The sequence below is a fragment of the Panthera tigris genome, chromosome C2 (genome assembly GCF_018350195.1).
Source record: "Panthera tigris isolate Pti1 chromosome C2, P.tigris_Pti1_mat1.1, whole genome shotgun sequence".
Taxonomy (NCBI): Eukaryota; Metazoa; Chordata; class Mammalia; order Carnivora; family Felidae; genus Panthera; species Panthera tigris.
Window position 1 is genome coordinate 112052810 of NC_056668.1, and position 24096 is coordinate 112076905.

The 24096-nt window shown below is 39.3% G+C and overlaps 2 protein-coding genes across 25 annotated transcripts in view; one reads left to right on the forward strand and one right to left on the reverse strand.

Annotated features, from left to right (window-relative positions):
• The window catches only part of MED12L (mediator complex subunit 12L), a 333827-nt gene that overhangs the window by 163307 nt on the left and 146424 nt on the right, over window positions 1-24096 (reverse strand). The gene's annotated exons all lie outside the window — the stretch shown is intronic.
• The window catches only part of P2RY14 (purinergic receptor P2Y14), a 56015-nt gene that overhangs the window by 11784 nt on the left and 20135 nt on the right, over window positions 1-24096 (forward strand). The window contains exons 2-3 of one of the 4 annotated variants that reach the window (XM_015539330.2): window positions 4978-5049; window positions 8564-8676. The exons of 1 other annotated variant lie outside the window; for it this stretch is intronic. The gene's annotated coding sequence lies outside the window, so the exon portion shown is untranslated. Of the gene's footprint in view, window positions 1-4977; window positions 5050-8563; window positions 8677-17991; window positions 18054-24096 lie in introns of all 4 variants that reach the window. 2 more of the 4 variants (XM_042956834.1, XM_015539329.2) reach the window with 2 other exon arrangements.

Sequence of the window (24096 nt, forward strand, 5' to 3'; positions counted from 1 at the left end):
GCACAGAGCCTGATGTGGGGCTCAAACAGCAAGATCATAACCTGAACCCAAGTCAGATGCTTAATCAACTGAGCGACCCAGGGGCCCTGTAGACCAGTGAATTTATTGATGAGATACTAAAATGCCTTTGGATCAGAGATCTTAGGTTGTACTAAAACCAGAAGCTGGAAATGCTCTAGGCCATAGTTTCTTCCTCTAATCTGTTTTTGTCCTTGAGCTGTTTCATTCCTGCTTGTTTTGTTTTGGCAGAGAGACTTTACTTTTTGCAAATACAACATTGTAATTCACATCTTTTCTCTTTCACTAATGTCACTGGTTCAGCTTCACATTTCTGGGGTCTGCAGGTATCTTTCCATCAGCTACACAATCATCTCTGGAACTGTGGCCGTGGGCATAGGGTAATAGAGTTCAGGATTCTTTCTGTTGGGTGACATTCTTAAAGGAAAAGTGTCATTGTGAACTCAGTGAACACTCCAAAAGATGTTAGGTGAAATATCATGCTGAGAGGCTGACATCTGTTATCTGAGTCTATTCTTTCAACATTCAGTTAGAAGTGTAAATCAGAAGGTTTATATGCTTTTAGGCAAACCATTATTTAATGTTAAGTTCATTCACTCAACAACAAACAGCTTTACATTTGGGCTGGTACTATGAATATAAGCCTAAAGGTTTCTTCTGCTTGGGATTTCTGGACACATTCAGCATTAAGTTTCAAATATTCAACAAATCTGTTTGCATTTTAACTTTGATCAAGTTAATATTCTCATTTTAACAGAGGCCTGTGAATGCCTCAAAAATTGAGAATGTGAGGAAAAATCTCCTTATTTAACAGGAATCAGATGAGCCTCCCCCAAACTCACTATGCCAGGAGCAGCCATCAGCATGAAGTTTCCACAGCCATGCACACAGAAGCACTAAGGAGCAAGGAGAAACTGGAAATGAGCAAAGTACGACGGCAACAAAGCCAAAGGCACCTGTGTACATTGCCAAGAACCTACAGCAGGGGCTCTGGAACTCGGTAACTAAGTTCAGGGCACAGACAACAATCAAATGTCCCCTTGGACCAGAACTAGTCATACTCGTCCAGGACAGAATGCCCTAGTCTTTGCCTGCCACCTTCAATTCTCAGAGTCACAAGGCCCTGTTCCAGTCCCTCCCATTAGTCCCTGGAAAGAGACGAAATCAGAGACCCCTCTAAATCAGAGTTGTTATGACTGTCATTTGTCAGGAAGAACTTCTATTCAAACAAAATCTTAAAACACTTTTACATCAGACACAGAACCAGAAATGGTCTTCAGGAGGCTGAAGGGAAGAGACTCCCTCAGACTGTCTAAAACACACCTCTGGAAAGCTGTTGTGCCTGCCCAGAAGCCAGCCGGGAAGAAGTTTGAAAGCACTGCCCAGACTCCTCCTCGCAGACGGCAATGATCTTGTGATTATGAACTAGACAAGTTTTTAAACATATAAACTAGGGGCACCTGAGTGGCTCAGTCGGTTAAGCATCCTACTTCAGCACAGGTCATGATCTCAGGGTTCGTGGGTTTGAGCCCCGCATCTGGCTCTGTACTGAGAGCTCAGAGCCTGGACCCTGCTTCAGATTCTGTGTCTCCCTCTCTCTTCCCCTCCCCCTCCTCTCATGCTCTCCCTCCCTCTCAAAAATAAATAAACATTAAACAAAATTAAACCTCAATTTGAAGAACAATTTCAGGGAAAAGGCATTCTATCGAATATAAACGAGAACACTCTCCATACTGGCGTATGAGCACTTTATACAATTACATACCAACTAATGAGTTCAGGTTTGAATTTCTGAGAGACTGGGCAGGCATAAGAAGTTTTCAGTAAGAGTGCTTAGACAGCTTCCTCTTTCTTCTCTGCTAAAACACACCCCTCCTGCCCTCGTGGAAAGACTCGATTCTTTAAAACATAGCACAGTATGCCCAATAATGCCCAATAATGATTTAACACTACACCCAACGAGCCCAAACCCTTCCTGATACCCCACCAAACAAATGTCAGCAGAATAATGAAAACAATTATAGCAGTGGAACTAAAGACCAACATCAAACACAACCTTCAAAGTTTTAATGGGAAAGTACAAGGGAGTGAGAAAATAAGGTATGAGATGTTTATAATGATGAGGAAAATATGAAATAATCCAAACATCCATCAATAAGGAAATGGTTAAAACATGATTCTTGCCTTCTGGTTTACAACTACTCGACAGAAAAATATTCAGCGTTAAAAAGTGCCATTGGGAAGTCACCTAGATATACTGGGGTCAGTAGGGGTTGGGAACAGTAGGAAGAGATCTCAACTTTTGTCCATGGTTACCTGCCTTCCTAGTATTTAACAATTACTAACATTTATTAAGTACTTTCCACACATTAGGCACTGCACTAATGCTCAGTGAATTCTTACAACAATCCTACGGGATACAGAGAGTAATTCCCATTTAATAAATGAATTAAAGTATTTTAGCCATTCACAGCTGGTAAGTGGGGTAAGCCAGATTTGAATCCAGGAATTTCAACTTTGCAGTTCACAATCTTAGCCTCTAATTTATCTCTTAGAGATCAGTCCTTGTTCCCTGGGTATAGTCAATCAATTCACTCTTAGATTCTTTACGTTCATATAACAAGAAAAAATTTCCACTTACTGTTCTGGGAAATAATTTTAAGGAAAATTAAATAAATGATCTCACATGCAAAGCTCATGACATTTTGAAAAGTCATTATGACCCAAGCTGGCATTAAACTCAAGATCTAAGTACAAGGCAACTTTATAAGCAAGTATTATTTAAAGGCTCAGTGACCAGGGTCACTGGGTAACTCAGTCAGTTAAGCACCCGACTCTTGATTCTGGCCCAGGTCATGAGCTCGTGGTTCATGGGGATTGAGCCCTACATCCAGCTCTGTGCTGACAGCAAGGAGGCTGCTTGGGATTCTCTCTCTCCTTATCTCTCTGCTCCTCCCCCAGTGTCTCTGTGTCTCTCTGTGTCTCTCTCAAAATAAATAAACTTTAAATAAAATATAATAAAGGCTCAGTGACCAATAATGATTCTGTCAGCCCCACCATAGCAGCAAATTGTGAAGGCCAGTTCATACATTTCCTTCAGGTTCAAGCTGTTTGCGTATGTTCACAGCACAGAAAATGTAATGTTTAAAATTAAACAGATGCCCATCACTTCAAGGCAAGCCGGGAAGGTCCCAATCAGCAGGCATTCTTTTCGCAGCTCTACATGTTGATGCCAGTGGAATGGGAGGTATTTCCAGGTGAAGCTGGTGATTAGCCGGGTCACTAACAGGTGCTGGGCAGTCCTAAAATCATAGGAACTATACATGCCCACAAGTTGTTGATCCACCTCTGTGCCCACCTGACCCGGCAAAAATGCCCTACTCCTCACCCTCAACCCATTTACACGTGAGTCTCCTCTCCGCCGCCACCACCACGCAGCAGTAATGACAGCAAGTGACAGCACGTGTTTTCCCATCATCCTAGAGGAGCAGTAGAAGGGACACGTTTAAGACCAAGAACTAAAGCACCCCCTGCTGCAACTTACATCCTTACCAGCTGTGTGAACTTGGGTATGATGCTTAACCACTCTGTGCCTTACTGTCCTTGTTTTATTGGGGTACATTTACGGAACTTACTTCATACATTAGTTATTAGATTTTAATAAGTTAATACAGAAAAGGAATTTAGAAGAGTATCTGGCATATTCTAAAAACTCAATGTTAGGTTTTGCTAATAATGGTATTGCTACTACTATTACCATAGCACATTAAGCAGGAGATAGAAACTTACTTCTTGTGACCCTTCTTTTCCTTATTTTACCATTTACAAGAAAATGGTTACCCAAGGATAAATTTCTCAATGATCTTTCTTTTCCTTTTTCCACTTTTCTACATTTTCTAATTTTCCTACGCATGCCTTAATAAGTCTTCTTTAATTAAACTGCTTAAAGCAAACAACTTGAAGATTAAGTCTTCACTAAATTCCCTTCCTACGCGCCTGGCTAGGTGCAACAAAAAGAGCCTCTACCCCATCAAGTCTACAGTTGAGCAAGCAGGTGTCAGGACCACCCTGCAGAGCCCAGCAATAATGTCTGGAAATTTCAGGGTGTGACCTTTCCATGAAGAAAATTGGTGGCAAACCACGGACCACAGCTACACATCCTACTGCAGACAAATTATTATCAAATTTTAAAAACACAAAACAAAAACTGGTGTGTGGCTTAGAATCTACAAATTCTAGCAGGATACAGTCTGAAAATTAAAATACTTATGGGCACCTGGGTGGCTCAGTCGGTTAAGCGTCCGACTTCGGTTCAGGTCAATATCTTGCAGTCTGTGGGTTCGAGCCCCGCACAGGGCTCTGTGCTGACAGCTCAGATCCTGGAGCCTGCTTCAGATTCTGTGTCTCCCTCTCTCTATGTCCCTCCCCTGCTCACTCACTCACACTCTCACACTCACACACACTCTCTCTCTCCCTCTCTCTCTCTAAAATAAATAATCATTAAAAAAAATTTGTTTAATTAAAATGGTTTATATCAGAGTATTTAATCAGGGGTTCCCCAATCTCCCACTAATATATAAAATGTATTGTACATTGTGGCTTTCAACAAACTATGAAAGGACTTCACAACCTAAAGATGATACAAATTGTTGGTTTACTAGTGATCCTCAAACTTTAACACAACTGCCAGAACATGTATCCCTGAGCTCACCCACAGACCTTGTTTCAGGGATGGGAATCTGGGGTCATTCCTGAGAATGTGCATTTCTATCAAGTCCTCAGACAATGCCAATGCTGCTGGTCCATGTCCAACAATCAAACCAGTGATTTAAGGAATTATTTAAGAACCAGTGATGGAAGGAATTCTTGTGGGCATTTTGGCTTTATCCCAACAGGAAGCAACCAACCTCCTTAACAGAATGTAAGAGAACTAACAGCCATTTCTCCATTATTTACCAGTGAGTTGCCTACCAAGTAGTGGCCCTTCGGTTTGGCTTCCTCATCAGCAACCGTCCCTTCTCACATCTCTAGGTAAGCTATGCCTATCATTTTATTCAACTGGGCAAATATTTATCAAATTCCTTATTTCCAAACAGGTAGGTTAGAAACTAGCTTTGGATATTGGTATAAAACAGTGACTGCCCATATATTTCCACCCACACTACAACCTCCATCAATTTGTTTTTTGTCTTCTTTTTCACACATATGCATTTTCAAATGAGGAGAAGAAACAGTATAATGTAGTTTAGAAAATTCCACCTCTCCCCTCTTTCAGAATTAAAAGTATAAACAAACATGGCTCTGATGATCAAGATGCTTCCCATAAATCAAAGCCAATGTCATGCAACCATTAAACACAGAGACCACCAGGCCATGCTTGACCTGCAACACACAGAATGAAAGGGGCCAGACACATAATTTCACAGAACTCAGTCTGTAGAGATGAACAGCAGCAGATGATGAACACATCATACATGTGTTACCCTCAGGATAAAGGTCAAGGTTGAGTATGCTATAGATGCCTTAGCTTTGAGTATAATTTAGTGTGAGTACAACCACAGCATAGATGGTATTCTGAATAGGGAAAAATGCTTACAGTCACTTAACACAAATAAGGAATTTATTACTTTTTTAAGATTAGGTCCTAAAGCCTACATACTCAGGAAAGTGACCATCAGGGAATAAAGGTGGTCAATATTGAGTTGTACTTAGGTGAACAGTCATTTAAAAACTAGTTTTAAAAAGATATTAGTAGAGCTAGGTAAAGGAGGAAATCAGAGGTGAACAGAAGTTCATTTTATCTTCTGGTAATATCAACTCCTTTATAAATAACTTCCCCAGGCTGGATAAGATGACCTTTTGGCTCCCTTCTCCATGTTCAAACACCGTGTCCACTAAATCTGAATAGCCCTCATTCTTTTTACAACTGAAACACATTCCTACTCAGCCACCACACCCTTGCGAATGACCTCCCCAGCGTATCCATTAGTACAGTGAGAATCCATTGATGGTCGGTTGAATGCTATGGTTAGCCAAAAAATAGAAAATGCCAAGGTCCTCTTTGAGAGTGCACAGAAATATGAAATATTTATCGCAACAAAAAAGAGATTGGATTCCAAATAATTTGGAATTAAAATATAATATAGGGACTACAGAAGGGAGAAAACAAGATGAATTACCTCTGTCAGATTCATGAAGAAATCACTATTAGAACAGAGAAAACACAGAGCCTAAACTATAAACCAAGACTCTTTAAATGTTTGTTTGGAAAAGCAATTTGCTCTTTTCAATGGTTGGTGAAGAATCCTGGTAAGGACTAGCTGAGTATTTATACCTCGAAGATGCTCAATAAATTGACTCATAGCAGATGCCATTCCTATCACAGCACCTCAAGGAGGGACAATGTAAAGGCCATTTGTCTTGAGGCACATTTTAAGATTTCAGATAAGTCCCGAGCTTTCAGAAAACGGGGTATTCAAAATTTCTATTTTGTCTATGCAGAGTGTGTCTATCTTAGGGTAAACATAGGTACCGATTGTCTAGGGCAGATCTAGATCATTCCTGCAGGCCTAATGTAAGTATAATTAACACTGTGTTTAACTCTCAAAAGTGTCCCAACTTAAATAATAAATTCTAAGCTGACTCTATCCCAATCTGTTTTGGCTAAGTCTTTGGTAAATGAAATCTCTTCAAAAGTACCAGAGGCAATGTACTTCAGGTCAGAAAGTTTCTCCACAAATCTTGAAGGTAAGAAAAACACACCACAGTTCAAAAGGAGTGCCTATTTGTGAAAGCAAGCCAGATGATCACAGTACGTTAGCAAGAGCACTGATCTCAGTTCACTGGTTTTTAGTTACTGAATTATCTATGCAGCCCGTGGTTGCAACTTGTGGGACAGAATTACTGTCGAACAAACACATCTTCCAGAATGGTATGGTTTTCAAACTGTATCCCATAACCACAGAGAATCATAGATGTATTGTGGGAGAACAAGGTAGAGACTGAACAGGTAGGCTAACTCCTACCCATCTTCAAAGACACACTTCCATCTACTTATCCATTAGCTCTATTTAAGATTTCAAATACTGCAGTCTGCTGTTCAACACAAAACAAAGAAGTACACATACATACACGGTTTTAGAACATATTGCTAGAACCAGGGTCTGGACAAACATTTTAAAAAGACACTACAGGAACCACACCACCACCCCACCCCACCCCCACCAAGAGAGAGAGAGAAAGACTGAAAATTTTAAGGAGACGCAGATTTTAGGTAACCCAATATGCTCATTAAAACTGAGGCAATGCAGGGGGGGATGGGGGGATGCCTGGGTGGTTCAGTTGGTTAAGTGTCCCACTTCGGCTCTGGTTATGACCTCATGGTTTGAGTTCAAGCCCCGTGTCGGGCTCTGTCAGTTCAGAGCCTGGAGCTTACTTTGAATTCTCTGTCTCCCTCTCTCTCTGTCCCTCTCCTATTCACACTCTGTCTCTGTCTCTCAGAAAGTGAATAAACGTTAAAAAAAATAAAAAAAATAAAAAAAAATAAAAAAACTGAGGCAATGGGACACCTGGGTGGCTCAGTCGGTTAAGCATCAGACCCCTGACCTCAGCTGAGGTCACAATCTCACAGTCTGTGAGATGGAAACCACTTGGGATTCTCTCTCTGTCCCTCTCCCCAGTTCATGCACATGTACTCTCTCTCTCTCAAAATACACACACACACACACACACACACACACACACACACACACACACAACAAAACACCTGAGGCAATGAGAGGCGCCTGGCTGGCTCAATCCGTGGAGCATGCAATTGGGCATGGAGCCTACTTGAAAAGGAAGAAAGAAAAAAAACTGAGGCGTGAACTGAGCCGTAGAGGACACGAGTAAAAAGCCTATTATCACAGTACCATCCCTATCCCCACTCTCTGCCTGCTTTTGTTCACTGCTCCCCCACAGCCAAACCTTACCACTGACATGAAGTGTTCAGGTCCTATCTGCACACTCTCTAAATGATAATGCAACTCAAGAACACACTTGGATGCCCGCGGAATTAACAATGCTCGTGTCTGTTTCTAAAATATGCCTGCTAAGGAGGAGTGGGGTTGAGAATACAATAATGTTAACTTGGAGAGATCCATAAAAATAGTACTAGAATTTGTTAGCTATACTTTGTGGCACAAAGTGTTTGCATTGCATGTGCACAACCTCACCTAACTAACACAGCGACCCTGTCGGGGAGGTGGCAGAGGGGAAGAATGGCACGGACACATCTAACCCCAGAGCACACCTTCTCTACCACGCAGTAGGCAGACGTGGTCCTTGCCCCACAGGACTCTGTAAAAGGACCACATCAGTTTTGGATGCTAGGTCGAAAGTGAACAAAGGGAGAAATAAAAAAATCCCCCGAGGGCCTCAGGATGTGTCACAGCTCTGGAGATTTCAATGAAAATTCCCATTCCTTGCTGCAAGGTACACCTTGGAATTTAACCCAGGGCCAATCCTGGACCACACTTCACTAATCAATCTTGTGTTCCCCCTTCAGGAAGACAACAAGAAATTCTCTTCATCTGCTTTATAAGCAGCGCACTTAATGGAACATATTTTTATGACAGCAAAGCCAAGCAACAGAATTAAAGAAAGTGGTGACATTTCATTGTAAGTAATTATTGTGAGGCTCTCGAGTATTTGATCATACCTCTGAGCCAGCTACCACGTAGCTTCCAGATCTTCGTGATCCATTGCAGGGTTGCCTTAAGTAGTATAAGAGCTCTTATTTGGGCGTCTGAATGATGACTCCCAAAAGTTGGTCTATAAATTCCTCGGTGCACCACAGACCCACAGATTGGAATTATATGGATACTGGGTCTGCATCTTCACTAAGTATTTTATAGATGCTTCATGTCAAAAAAACTGAACTTGAGGCCAAAACAAATTGATTCATTTATACATACATATACATATACATATATATATATATATATTTCTGAGAGACAGAGAGACAGAGCACGAGTGGGGAAGGAGCAGAGAGAGAGGAGACACAGAATCTGAAGCAGGCTCCAGGCTCTGAGCTGTCAGCAAAGAGCTCGACATGGGGCTCAAACCCACGAACTGTGAGATCATGACCTGAGCTGAAGTCAGACACTTAACTGAATGAGTCACCCAGGCACCCCCAAAACAAATTGATTCTTACGCTATCTGAGTACAAAATGCTTAAAGCAAATTAGAGAGGGAAGGTGGAAAAGGAAGCAGCAAATGTTAGTTACCATTCGAATGCTGTAGCATGGAGAAGAAACATGGCATTTAAAGGTTTGCATAAATCACATCTGTGCCAAATGGTCCAAATGACACTTAGAACAGCATGGCCAGGACAGAGGAATATTATGGTAAGATACAGATCCATAAATACTAGAGTTAAGCTCAATTTCAAAATTGTGTTTTCTCCAAGCAATCATTACCTTTTAGAGATAACAAGAAACCCCCACCATGCAAGTCTCCTTCAAGATTTTTTTTTTTTAATTCTCCATCAAAGAAATAATACTTATGGAAGGGAACATTAATTCACTGTTCTGTGTGCCAGGCACACAATAATATTTTGAAGTAAATATTATTACTGCTTTTGTATACATCATTCAAAGGAAGAGACTTCTGAGGCCCAGACAGCTTTAGTAATGTACTCAAGGCTCCACAGCTAGTCCGTGCTCTAAGGCCATCTATCCCAGTCTCACCAATCAGATATGCCGCCTCTCACAGTTCTAGGACTACAGGTCAACAAATGTTTCAATTGCCTAAAGGAAAAATATACAGTGGCAAGATCCTATAAATATTTAAACTAAATACAACATTGCAAGTGGCACACAGTGGAAAGAGCATTAAACGGAAGCTGTGGAATAACAGCTACAGAGAAAGCAGCTACATAAGCATGCCTTCCAGGCAAGGTCACTTAGAAACCACTCCACATTCTGAGGAAACAGATCAAAAAGGTCTACAATCTGTCATAACCATTTTCTTTTTAAAACCACACCATTTATTTTGAAGTTCAGAAGCATCTATATCACATGCAGCTTTCTTATTTTATTTTTTTTTAAACTAAACGCCTCCGATAGAACATTAAGCATCCTAACAGCACGGATTTCCTATGTGGAGTGATATGCAATATCTGTTTTTACAAATGGCAAGAAATCATTTAACAAATTCAAACATTACTTTTTCCCCTATGGCCCATTTAAAAAAACAAAAATAAAAACAAACAAACAAACAAAACACCTCTAAGTCATTTCCCAAAAAAGCCAGAATGGAATAAAACCACACAGCTGAACTAACAAAATAATTACAAAACGCTCATTCACATGAGCTTTTGTTTTCCTTACCTAAGCAAAAATAAATGTTCCCTGCCTCTGCTATTATTTTTTTTTAAACTTTTTTTTTTTTTTAACGTTTATTTATTTTTGAGACTGAGAGAGACAGAGCATGAACAGGGGAGGGTCAGAGAGAGGGAGACACAGAATCTGAAACAGGTTCCAGGCTCTGAGCTGTCAGCACAGAGCCCGACGCGGGGCTCGAACTCACGGACCACGAGATCATGACCTGAGCCGAAGTCGGCCGCTCAACCAACTGAGCCACCCAGGCGCCCCATGCCTCTGCTATTATTTAACCACTCTTGGGCTTTACAATAAGAGAAACTCATCAAGACATTGCTAAATAATTCCATTAGCATAACAAGCTTTAGTCTCTCCTGTAGGGCAGCAATCTGATGAGATCCATGGCAATGGAGAGGCTTTGGGACCACACTTCTGTCTACATTAATTAAAAACAGTGGAGCCCTAAAAATTTCTGGAGTTGACAACAGTGAAGAAGAGGGAGATAAAGAGGATTAAGAGATATGAACTTGCAGCTATAAAATAAGTCACAGAGATGAAAAGTACAGCATAGGGAAAACAGTCAACAATGCTGTAATAACAGTGTTACTTACTGGTACAGATGGTGACAGTGACAACACTTAACATGGGAAACACTGGGTAACATAAAGAATTGTGGAATCACTATGTTGTACACCTGAAACTATGTAACATCATATGTCAAGTAAACTTCAGTTAAGAAAAAAATAGACTGGGTGAGATGAGGGTAGGAAAGGAGACAACCAACTTCCTCGCCCCGGGTTCAGGGAAGCAAGGCCACAGACTAAAGCACTCAGGAAGCACTCTATCAGCTGTGCCTGTCTTTAAAGGTGTGAGTTCGCTAGGCTCCTGCATATTATTTCCTCCTGAGAATATGTCTCTAATTCGGCAATCCTTTTCCCAGGGTTATGTATGGCCATGTCATCTTAGAGAGCTTTCCCATAACCATGGTTATTGAGCCAAAGACCTACTCTCAAATATGAATCTTTCCTTAGAAATCAACATTACAGGGATGCCTGGGTGGCTCAGTTGGGGAGTGTCCGACTTTGGATCAGGTCATGATCTTGTCGTTTGTGAGTTCAAGTCCCAGTTCAGGCTCTGTGGTGACAGCTCAGAGCCTGGAACCTGCTTTGGATTCTGTGTCTCCCTCTCTCTCTGCCCCTCCTCCACTCATTCTCCCTCCCTCCCTCTCCCCCCCCCCCCCACCAAATACACAAAAAACATTTTAAAAAACCCCAGCACTTATTAGAGGTGCAAAAAGCATAGCACTCTATCTATATCTACCATATATTCAATGACAGTACATTTTCAAGAAAATTGTAAAGTAACAATTAGGCTACGATTATATTAGTAAAAGCCCCTGCCACGTACTGACCACCTATTTTGGCTGGGGACTACAGTAAAATATAAAATGTATATATATACATTACTTCAATTAACCCTGCTAACAACTTTAATAAGGTAGGTAACACTAGACCATTTTCCTCCAGATGGAGAGAGATTACAGAACTAGAAGGTCCCCTGGCAGATCAGAGGCAAAGCTCCCTCATGTATCCAAATATCTCTAACTTATTAGGTGGGAAACTACAAAGAATCACAGATTAATCTAACTCTATCTCCATGCTGGACAAACCTGCAGTAATTTCTACCTTATTTTATCCTGTATGAAACTCTAGCCAAAGATAGCCACTGGTTTCATGTCAAGGGTCGGCACTGACACACTGTCTGAGATTCCTAGGGAAGGACTAGAAGGTTGCAGGAAAAGGGGCTGTGTTCAGTTGCAGACGTCTGTGAAAGGCACTGGTGGCAGAGATAGCCAGCCACTGAGCATTCATTCACACCCACATCCTTCTGCGATGCATTATGAAACCACCATGGACCTTTTCTCTAGTAGATGCTCGTTATCTTGACACCCTCCCCTTTCGAACAAAAGTTTTAAGTAGATATTTAAGTCACACTATTATATGAGAGTTACCAATTAGTATGACATACTATGATATTCCCCCAAATACTATTTTTACCAACAAATAAGGGTCACTGTCTTCCTCCTGCACCCCGTCAGTCATCTGTTAGATTCTCCCTCAGATTGTGTATTCTTACATGAACTTGGTCGCCCAACAGTCTCTTCAGCTCCACAAGCCAAACCACAGCCTTCCTATTTATGACACAGAAGCTTTTATGTTCTAAAGGATTCTCTATATTTTTAAATGAGTAAAACCAAGAGCCTTGCTTATCAAATATAATATAAGGCTTCAGGAAAAACTACCAAAAGCAAAAAACTAAACGATAGCAAGGTAACAGATCAGAACCTGATTAAGGCCTTCCACAGCAGATACACTTCAACTAAAAGAAAAAAAAAAACACACACACACACACACAAAACAAAACATAGCTTTGGAAATGTGTGTATATTCTACATGTGACTTTTCCCAGATAGCAGTAACTGCTACTAAATAAACTGCCAAAAGCAAAATGCCTAAAATTGATATAGCAGATGGCCTCTCCGGTGCAATACAAGAGAAAATTATTAAGAACAAAGACTTGCCCACAGACATTTCCTCTCTTGAGCAATAATGCTACTAAGTAGCTATCCAGCAAGGGTTGTATATATTAACACAGACCTGTACTTTACAAATGTCTCTAAATGCAGCTATTGGCAAAAATACTTTAAACCTATTCCTTCATACACATATAGCTAAGAACAGGGCTAAATGAGGTTTGGCTCAAATTATAATATTGAAGTGATGGTAAGAGCTAACATTTATATAGCATGTTTACATATCTTAACGAACTGAAAATGGCAAAATGAGCAGCCTAAACCCTGAGGGAAACCTGCCTTCATTAGACCAAGAGGGCACAGTTTCTCCTGGTCACCAGAAGAGGCTAGGGAACTGTAATCCCTTTCAAAGCACATGATGGGCTTCAGGAATAAATAATATTTACATAGCTTTCATTATAGGAATAAGTGATGCTGATTTGTCCAGAGATTGGAGACATAATTACCGGGTGAGGAAAAGTGCTGGAGGGCAAGGGAGCTGAAACTTCATCTTCTACACAAAGAAGTCAACAGATGCTACTGAAAGCCAAATAGTGTCATTTATGTAGAAATATAAGGGTTAATGCCTAAAAATAATAGCTAGAAGGGAAAGACGTGGTCATGAGGACATAGAAAAAGGGCAAGGACTGCTATTTTCCATTACAAATTTCATAAAATTATTTGATTTATTAAAGTACCTAAATGCAGGATTTTAATAAAAATTTTAAATTAGTTTAGTTTGAATTAAAGAAACACACACATACATACATGAAGTGATCTAAATTGCTTGGGCTAGGAAAAGAAGAAGGAAAAATAGTGGAGGTCCTCATTTATTAAATACAATAAATAAATCACCTTTTTGTACCTAAAAGGCCTTCCCTTTTCAGTGAGCTGGAGTGTTAGAAGGCAAGGTGCCTATGGATTGCTAAGCAAAAGGGTCATGTGCCAAGCACAGGAAGCCAGACTGGAGACCCCTGGCAAAATGGGGTGACAGAAACTGCAGGAAAATCACCTGCCCTCCTGGCAGACAGGTCAAGTTACTCCATGAATAACAGACTCAGGGAACATCAGCACAAGACTCACCTTTCCCCAAACCAGGCGAGATAAGGACTACCATCTGTGACACAATACAAGGTCTGAGAAGCGGCCAAGTCAGAATTCACATTAAGCCCTATAGGAATTCAGAGGGGTAACCCTTCATTCTCAGGGGTAAGATAAGGAGAAGCTCCATAAACAGTAGACTCTGAACCGGATTCCTGGGGATGCACAAGGGCTCAACAGGTAGAAATGGAAGACAGGCCCTTTTCCAGGCTGAGGAAACATGATGAGAAAGAAAGGCCAGAGGTGAAAAAATAAGATAGATGGTGCGTTTGGAAATGGGACATGATCTAAGACACATCAAACTGCACATTACGTGTTGTCATCACCCCAAGAGGAGAGTGTGGGGCAGGGGTGGGAGACTCCCATGACAGTTAGTTCACCGGTTTCTGGCAGAGTGTAAAACTACAGACATGATAGGGGTGCCTGGGTGGCTCAGTCGGTTAAGCATCTGCCTTTGGCTCAGGTCATGATCTCATGGTTCATGGGTTCCAGCACCGTGTAGGCTCTGTGCTGACAGCTCAGAGCCTGGAGCCTGCTTCTGATTCTGTGTCTCCTTCTCTCTCTGCCCCTCCCCCATTCACGCACTGTCTCTCTCTCTCTCTCTCTCTCTCTCACTTTCAAATATAAAAAAAATAATTAAAAAATATTTTATCAACTTAAATATAATTTTTAAAAAGGGGTATGTTTCTAAAATTAACTCGTTTATGGGAATATACCCTCCATGTTTAACTGATTTTGCTTATGACAGACTTAAATGCCAGACACTGATATTTAGCTCATTAGTCATGTCATGCCTATCATGCCCCTGAGTTTTCCCAAGTCCTTAGCTTAGTGCTAGTGAATTCCATCAATACTTTTTCCTTATAATTCCCCAAGAGTGTTGAACTCCTAACACCTAAAGATTCATGTTTCAGGCACCTTCAGGTCTCCCTTCAATTTACAAAAGGAATACCATCATAAATGGACAAATTCCTCTAAAAAATAATTTTTCCTCACTGGGATCCACATGTAGTAAATGTTCCTTTCAAAACTGCAATCATAGGGGCGCCTGGGTGGCTCAGTTGGTTAAGCGTCCAACTTCAGCTCAGGTCATGATCTCGCCGTTTATTGAGTTTGAGCCCCACATCGGGCTCTGTGCTGATAGCTCAGAGCCTGGAGCCTGCTTCAGATTCTATGTCTCCCTCTCTCTCTGCCCCTCTCTCACTCACACTCTGTCTCTATCACAAAAAATAAACATTAAAAAAACTTGCAATCATAAATTGAACCAACTTTGACCCATATAATCCCAAGTATTGGTTTGGGTTAAAATATATACATCTGACTCAGGTTTCTGTGTATCTAAGCAAGTGGTAGCAGTTACTAGACCACAGACGAAATGATTCCTGCAGATACGAATGAATATTCATAAAATCCATTCATTTTTAATATAAATCATAAGCTGTCAAAAACAAAAGTGAGCCCATTAACTTTAACTGTCCTTTATCAATATTTAAAAGTCTCATTTAGGAAACACACAAGTATTACAAGTAAATCTTGGATGAAATTAAGAGGTCAACACATCTTCACTTTTAATTCTGTGAGTAAAAATGGTAGGTGCTGAAGATACAAAATTGACACAATATTGGCCCTGCCTTCCTCAGCTAAGGATCTAGCTGGGAGGAATAAAAGGAGAACAATTAAAAAACACAGGTTAAGTATTCAAGGTTGTACCCCAGGGTCCTTACACCACCAGGCCTCCAGAAGAGGCTGATGACTGATAAGTATTAGTTGACTGATTAGATGAACAAATGGATGTAACAATTGTTGATGGAAGGACCAATAGTCTTTTTGGCTAACAGAGAGGAGGGTAACTTTACCAAGTGTGTGGGATCAGGAACAGCTTCCCAAAGTTAGAGTATGGGCCAAACGGCATCTGAAAGGAGTGTTTCCACACATCAGAAATTGTCCAGAATACACTGAACCCAGACAAATTTACTAAATTTGTTACGTTATGTAATTGTTTTAGCATGATATAAAAAACAAACACATGAAATCTAGGACTTCAAAAATATTTTTCGATAAAGCTAAACATTTAATTTTTTAAGATGACTCCATGTAAAAATCAGATATAAACAGAACGGAGGAGGTATGGATAAAGCAAAAACTGAGTAGCATGTGAAGAACTGAAACGTCTATAATTATTTTTAATGTTTATTTATTTTTGAGAGACAGCGAGCAAGCGAGAGCAAACGTGAGCAGGGGAGGGGCAGAGAGAGAGGGAGACACAGAACCCAAAGCAGGCTCCAGGCTCTGAGCTGTCAGCACAGAGCCTTACACGGTGCTTGAACCCATGAACCATGAGATCATGACCTGAGCAAAAGTCGGACGCTTATCCGACTGAGCCACCCAGGTGCCCTGAGCTGAAATTTTTAAAACATGGTTTAAACTTAGGATGCCCCAGGAAAAAAGAGAAGAGAGGTATTCCAGGGAGAGGGCAAAGCATAAGCCCAAGCAAGAAGACAAAGACCATAGGTATTGTAGGGAGTTGGAACAAGCAGACAGTAATATAAAGCTCAAGGTAAGTAGTGGAAGAAGATGCAAAATGTCCAATCAAAGAGCACTAAATCTGCCAGATTCAAAAGGATGAACTTACCTTGTAAGTGACAAGGAGCCAAGGGACGTGGCTATACTTGTATTTTAGAGAGATCCCTCTCATGGGTGACTAGAGGGTAGGCACTGGGGAGTAAGTAGACTGGGGTAGGGAATACAAGCTTAATAGGAATCATAAACAAGAAATATTTAGGTGTTAAGAAAATCATCAGGCTTTGGTGATTGGGTATGAGCAGATGAGATCAAGCTATAAATTAATGGTTTATAGCTTCATTGACTAATAGACAGTAGTACCTAAAAAAAGGGCTTAAATCAGAGAGAACTTTGAGGGAGGTTGTTTTATTTTTGTGTGATAATTAAAATAAGCATGATTGATAATGAACCTGCTGCCCTAAGAAAAAGAGAAAGAAATCGGTAAAATGAGTAAATGTTCAAAGTGGATAGAATAGAGGAGACTCTGGCCCCCTTCCTCCTGAGATGACTGCATTAATAGAGAGTGCTATGTAAGAATAACAAATCCCAGCAACAATTTGTTAAATGACGAAGGAATCCAGAAATTGGGGTCAAACAGGGTGCTTGGAAACCAGATTTAAGAGGAAGGGGTAACGTAAAGAAAGATTAAAGTCACAACAGCCTCAATTCAAGGTTGGGAATGTGTGAGGATAACAGAGTAGACCAGGCCCCGCCAATCGACCCCCTAGAACTGGGTCCAGGTAGAATGGTCAATCACACAGATCCAAAGGAGACGGCATCACCTTTCAATCTCTCTCCTCACTTGACAGCTATCTTGGCCTTGGCTGATCAAGACTCCTAGGTGATCTGCCTACTTGCAAAGCCCTCCTCCTCTCCCCTCTGCTAACTGAAAGTGGCAAGTGTTCTGGTCTATTTTACTCTCAAATATTTTTTGATTTTCCAACAAGTTTCATGGAGTTTAGTTGAAGCCACGTGAAGTACAATTTGAAAATCCTTCCCAATAAACACAGAAGCTATTCTTACAACAGCTTCCCAGGAAAAGGTCACAGCTAGGCATGGGAAAGATCTAGCCTCCTGCTGACTGGAGCTCTCGCTTGCTCTGTTGCTCTCCCCTTTCTCTCTGTACCCAGTTTCATACCACGCCTTGCTAATTTGCAACCCTAAGCATAAAGTGCTTACACTTACACAAGCACATAGTAGAGCTGGGTTCCAAAGAGGACTGGGCATCTGTAGTACTTGACATTCAGGCCTTTGGCAAGATGTCAGCATTTCATAGAGTACTTTAAATGTTTTGGTCTGAGAGCTAATATAGCATTTCCTCACTGGTCAACACGAGCAGCCCAAGCAGAAAGCTAAATCTATTTCCCTCAACATCAGATGTTACACTCCATTGTTGATCCAGCCTTGCCTACGGAGACGACAGGAGGCTGGAAAAATTGGTAAGTAAAAACGGTCCATTCAGTGCAGAGTATATTTAAAGAATATTTGTGATTCCAATGTGAAATGGCTGTTTGTGCTCATGATGTCCTAAATTGTTTTTTTTTCTCATGGATTAAATGATAAGTGACAGATTTATCATTGAGATCTGACTTTTCCAGGTTCAAAAACTAAACTAAGTCCAATTAACTTTTCCCTGTAAATGTGCCTTTTAATTGCATGGAGCAGGATTTTCTTCCATGGGCTCACGCATTAGACTTTAAGAAATCCCTGTTTTGTTTTGTTTTTTAATTTGTAAACTTATGGCTTGTAAAACATAAGACAGTGTTTGTTTGTGTGTGTGTGTGTGGACAGTGGGTTAAAATCCGTTCGGGATATGTTAAGGAGCAAGGATATAGCTCGGCTATGATGTAATCTTCCAAGCTAAGGGAGTCCGATAAAGAAATGAAATGCTGAAGAGAAAAAAAGGCAAAGCGCTTTGGTTTAAGAGAGCAAACTGCCACAAACTCACAAAAACTGAAACCAAAGGTAAAATACTTCATGCAAGGAAGGATGTGAAGTATTCTCTGAAACCTAAACACCTGAGCTGCTCGTGTGGATTTAATGGTGACTCACAACTAATTTTCACAGGGAAGACACAGGAATAAATAAGCCTCATAGCTGCTATTTTAGTTTTTTTTAATATTTTAGGTTTTGCTTTTCATATCTTGACTCTTAATGTCTGGTTTCGTCTGAGATTTCCCAAACATTTAAATATCAAGTATTCAGAAGTTTTTTGGTTTTAATTTGTGGACAGCAAGGACAAAGAACGTAATTTGTGCATCTTATTTTTGCTTGTTTTTTCTAGAAACTGTGTAATAAATTTCATAAAATCTAGACTGACAGATAATTTTAAAACTAATGCTTAGAATAAGTTAAAACTTGTGCTGAGAACCCACTCCTTATACTTCCCAGCCAAAAAAGCTTTATAAGAGCTCCATTTATTGGAGAAATTCTAAGCATACTGTAACTGAAAGAAGGCAGTGATAGGATAATTTACAAACCACAAGTGTCTCCCTACTCTGCCATCAAAAATATTTTAAAAGTCACAAAATTTAGTGATTTTAAAAAGCTATAACTCTTCTTAATAAATGACTCTCTAAATGAATAAAACACAACCTCTTAAGTCTTCTTCTAATTCATTTTTACACCTACCAACTTTCTTGCCAGTTTTCCCTCTTAAAGATAGCATCCATGGTGGGGGGAGGGGGGGGCGGAATCTCTCTCTATCTCTAGTTCTCCTTCTGTTCTAGACAGCTTTCCACATCAGCCCCACCCATTATAGGGGAAAACATTTCTTCACCTTTGGTGCTTCAACACAAAACAGTTCACTACTGATAGGGATTACCACGTGTAATCAAGATCATCTGAGAAAGAAAATCCAGAGTAAAAGTTGGTTTTAAAAACATAACCAAGATCTAGACTTACTTACATTTGGCCATATGCCCTATAAATTACATAGATTTTTTTTTGTTAGCCATTCATATGCAATCTTACTAATACCTATTAAATGTATTACACTAACCATATGAAACTTCCATTTTTGTAGGCAAAAAAAAAAAAGCCAATTATTAACAATTTTATATGACTCAATCTAATAAAAAAAGGAAGAGAGACATAGTCTCAAAAGGCAGTCCCAGAAGTCAAGGGTGATGCAAAAAAACCTTTAATGGTATTTTACATAACTTTTATATGACAGTGAAATCCAAGACTTGTAAATAACAATTCCAATGAACACCCATAGATACAGCCCTCTGCTTTTAAAGCTTTGTATAGATATTATCAAGACTGGATGAAATTAAAAAAACACTGGATGTCTCCAGCAGCCAAATTACACTGGGAAATACCTTAAATTGCTGGCTCTATTCAGTTAAGAAGCTAGGGTCCAGGGAGGTTCATCGACTCAAACAACACAACACAGCTAATGAAGGCCTACGATGGGTCTTAAAGGAAAAGGCCATCTGGCTTCAAATCCAGTACCCTCTCACCTATCCCATATCTTACCTCTGATCTAACAAGATGAATGTGCCCAATAAAAATTATAATTTACACATAAACATAAGTTGGAGATGTGAAAGAGCACAGGACTGCTGAGCCTCTTTACTAGCTGTTTACACAACAGTGGCAACAATCACACTGCATAAAATATAGTCAATATTATGGGGACTCAGATTTTTATAGATGCAATCTTATATGGTAGAAAAAGCAGGGCCTCTGAATGCAGCAGGCCAGCTGAATTTGAATCTACCGTGACCTTGAGCTATGCCTGCTTCTCAGCTCTTTTGCCTCTATGATCCTCCTCTGTTCCATAACCAATATAACATCACAATAAAGCTATCGCCCCACAGAGCTGCTAAGACAGTAATTGAGATATGTTCATATCTGGCACAGAGCAGCTATTCAAAAAAAAAAAAGAATCTCTCCCCCATCCTTGCTAATAACCTATTATTTTAGAGATAGTACTGGAAAGATTAAATAAAACCTCACAGGAAATTTCTTCAGTTAGTATCTGATACTCACAGGGCCAAATAAGAAATCGCAAATAAGGGAACATGAATACTTCTCCCAATTCACCTCCTATCACTTCAACAGAAAACCGGGTAATGTACCAACACACAAGTAGCAAGTATCTATTAACGTATGTCCACTGAACAAGCAAACCTGTCCTTCCCGGCCAGACCTGTGGGCCTGATAGCTAGAGACCTGGAGATCAAGGGACTCAGAGCCCTGAGCCACACAGTGGTAGTCCTAGACACACAGAGGTGAGAAAATGACACGAAGGTTATTATTTGCTTAATTCACATACTTCATGGATGCATGAATAACCAAATAAATAGACAACCTTATCAAAAACTCAAGAAAAAAAGTAAAATTAAAGATATTCAATCTGTAGGAGTTACAATGATAGACTGTGAAGTTTTACCTATTTTTAAAATTTAATTATCTTTATAAAAGTGTGGTATCCTTTTTTTTTGGTATTTACAGACCATCCAGTACATGATAAATTAAGGCCTAACATCAAAATAAGCAAACTAACCCCCAAAAATTCTTATTAGAAAATACAGTAAAATATATCTTAGCCAGGAATTCTCAACTTCTGGTCTCAAGATCCTCTTTACAATATTCAGAAGCCCAAAGAGCTTTCATCTGTATAAGTTCTAGCTAACCATATTTACTATAATAGATATTAAAATTGTTGAATTTATATTTGTAATTCATTTTAAAAGGTGTCAACTGTTAACAGGAATAACACATTTTTTTATAAAACAATAATTTATTTAAAAAAGCTTTAATTGGAAAGGTGGTATTATTCTACCTTTTTGCTTGCCTCTTTAATATCTGAACTAGGACAGATTCTCATATCCACTGCTTCATTTGATCAGTTTCAAAATGTAGTTTTAATTAAAGTATATTAAAGAAAATCTCATCTCACACAGATATGTAATAGGAAAAGAAAGAAGTATTTTAATAGCCTTCTGGATTTTTTTTCTTTGGTACCACAACAAATCTCAAAAAGTGGTTGTTTCTTAAAGGTTGTCTGCAATGTAGAACCTAAATCCTTATCAATGAATATTCTTTTTGCATTAAAATCCTTTAGTCTAACTTAGTCTTTGAATTTCTTTTTATCTTTATTTATTATAGAGAAAGACAGAGTGTAAGCGGGGGAGGGGCAGAGAGAGAGAGGGAGACACAGAATCCGAAGCAGGCTCCAGGCTCTGAGCTGTCAGCACAGAGCCCAAGGCGGGGCTCGAACTCACGAACTGGGAGATCATGATGTGAGTCTAAGTCTCAACTGACTGAGCCACCCACGCACCCCTCTTAGTCTTTAAATGAATCTTTGACCTGTGCTATATTTTATAACATCACATAATCAAGTCATTTGGAGATGTACTGTCATTTAGATGTATACTCTTTATTATATAAAAATCAAAAAAATGGTCTTAATATTGACACTGATCCGTAAGTACTGGGCAGTGCTATTTTCTTCCGTTGATGAAGGTTCAGCTCATCCATTTTTGAGAAAATGTCGCCAAATACCCAAGTCAGTCTGAATTACTATAGTCTGTGTGTCATTCTTTCAAGTAAAAAATGGTGTTCCAGCAAAAAGCATCTAATTCAGTTCATGGCTCACATGGCTTAATCACTCAAGTGTTGTTCCTCTAGACAACCAACAAATAAGGCAGAAGCTTCATGAACAACTCCTATTCTGTCATGTACAATGTTTAAAAGACACATATTTAAAGGGTAAGATATAACCAAATTAACAATATATATTCCTTCATCAAGAACGCTGTAAAGTGCACTTGGCCTTTTCTTCTCCTGGTTACTAAGAATTCATAGCAGTAAGGTATGCAGTGACTATAGAACAGATATGTGCATGGCCCTGATTGGTACTCAAGTATTTTACATACCCTGGCTTTTGCACCATTCATACAAATGTCAGCACAATGAGTAAAAAAGGCAAGTAACACGTTAGTATTCTTTTCAAGATGGGTTGACTTCATGGCCCCCGTGAAAGGGTGTCAAGGAACCCCACAGTCTAACAGACCATACTGTGAGAACTATTATTTTAGACTTTGAGATAGAAAAATTTTCTTTGGATACTAAAAACACTAACTCAAAACAAAAATAATTTGACTATATTAAAATCTGTAACTTTTGTTTATCAAAATACACCTTCAAAGTGAAAAGACAAGTTATAATCTAGGAAATGTATTTCACCATATATACACCTAACAAAGCAGATTATCAACACTATTTGAATAATTTCTACAAATCAATAACAGCATAAACAACCCAACATAAAAATGAGAAGATAATGACTAGACATTTCATGGAAATAATCATTATATGAAGAGATGCCCATATCATCAGTTATCATGGAAATGCAAATCAAGGCCACAATATAGTATCACATCATAAACAAAACTTTAAAAGTCTGAGAATATGAAATGTTGAAGAGGATATGTATCGACAGGATCATTACACATTCTTAATAGGGGTATAAACTGGTGCAACCACTTTGGACCATAGTTGGCACTGTTTCCATTATTTTGACATTCCTATACCATATGAATTTGCAATTTCACTTCTAGATTTATACCTACAAGAAAATCTTTCCTATGTTCGTCAAGATAAACTATGGATATACGTCTCAGCCAAGTTTACAAGAGCAAAAGCCTAGAAACATCCTAAACACAGGAAATTAGTCATAGTCACCAAGACAAATAATTTACAGCAATACTCAATACCATGGATGATATGTGATATGATAAGGTTAAATCGCTAAAAGATAATATAAGGCTTTAAAAAAAAACAAAATCACAATTTCATACACATACATACCACAGATTCACACTTATTTTTAGGAACACAGACATTGCAGAACACTATAAAACAAGAAAGCAGGAGAATGACAAAAATAGGATTCAGGGTACATAATGGCCAGAGGTGGCATATGGGAAAGAGGACAGAGCATTCAGGTACACATAGCTTTTTACCCTCTCACCTTTTGTTTAACTTATGGAGTTTAAGGAAAATTATTAATATGATTAAAAATAACAAAATTAAAATTTATCAAGTCAAACTTGCATCAACTTTGCATAAGAATATTTCATAAATTAAAGATTATGTAGATCCAATTTTATTCCCCAAAGATTTAAAAAGCTATCTGTACATTTTAACCTCTTGCAGATAGAAACTTTAAAATTCTAGAGGTTCTAAACAGACTCATAATTTGACAGTTAAGTAAATCAACTCAATTTAACCAAAATTCACAAATTCACTAAATATCTATTGAACTTTTAATGTCTGCCAGGTAAATAATTTAGCAGTGAATAAGAAAATTAAGTTCTGTTCTCATGAAGGTTACCTTTAAGGGGGTGATGGAGACAGTAAGTTGAAAATTAAATATTTATTTTTTTTTAATCTTTATTTTTTAGAGACAGAGAGAGAGCGAGAGAGAGAGCGAGAGAGAGAGAGAGAGAGCGCGCGCGCGCAAGAGAG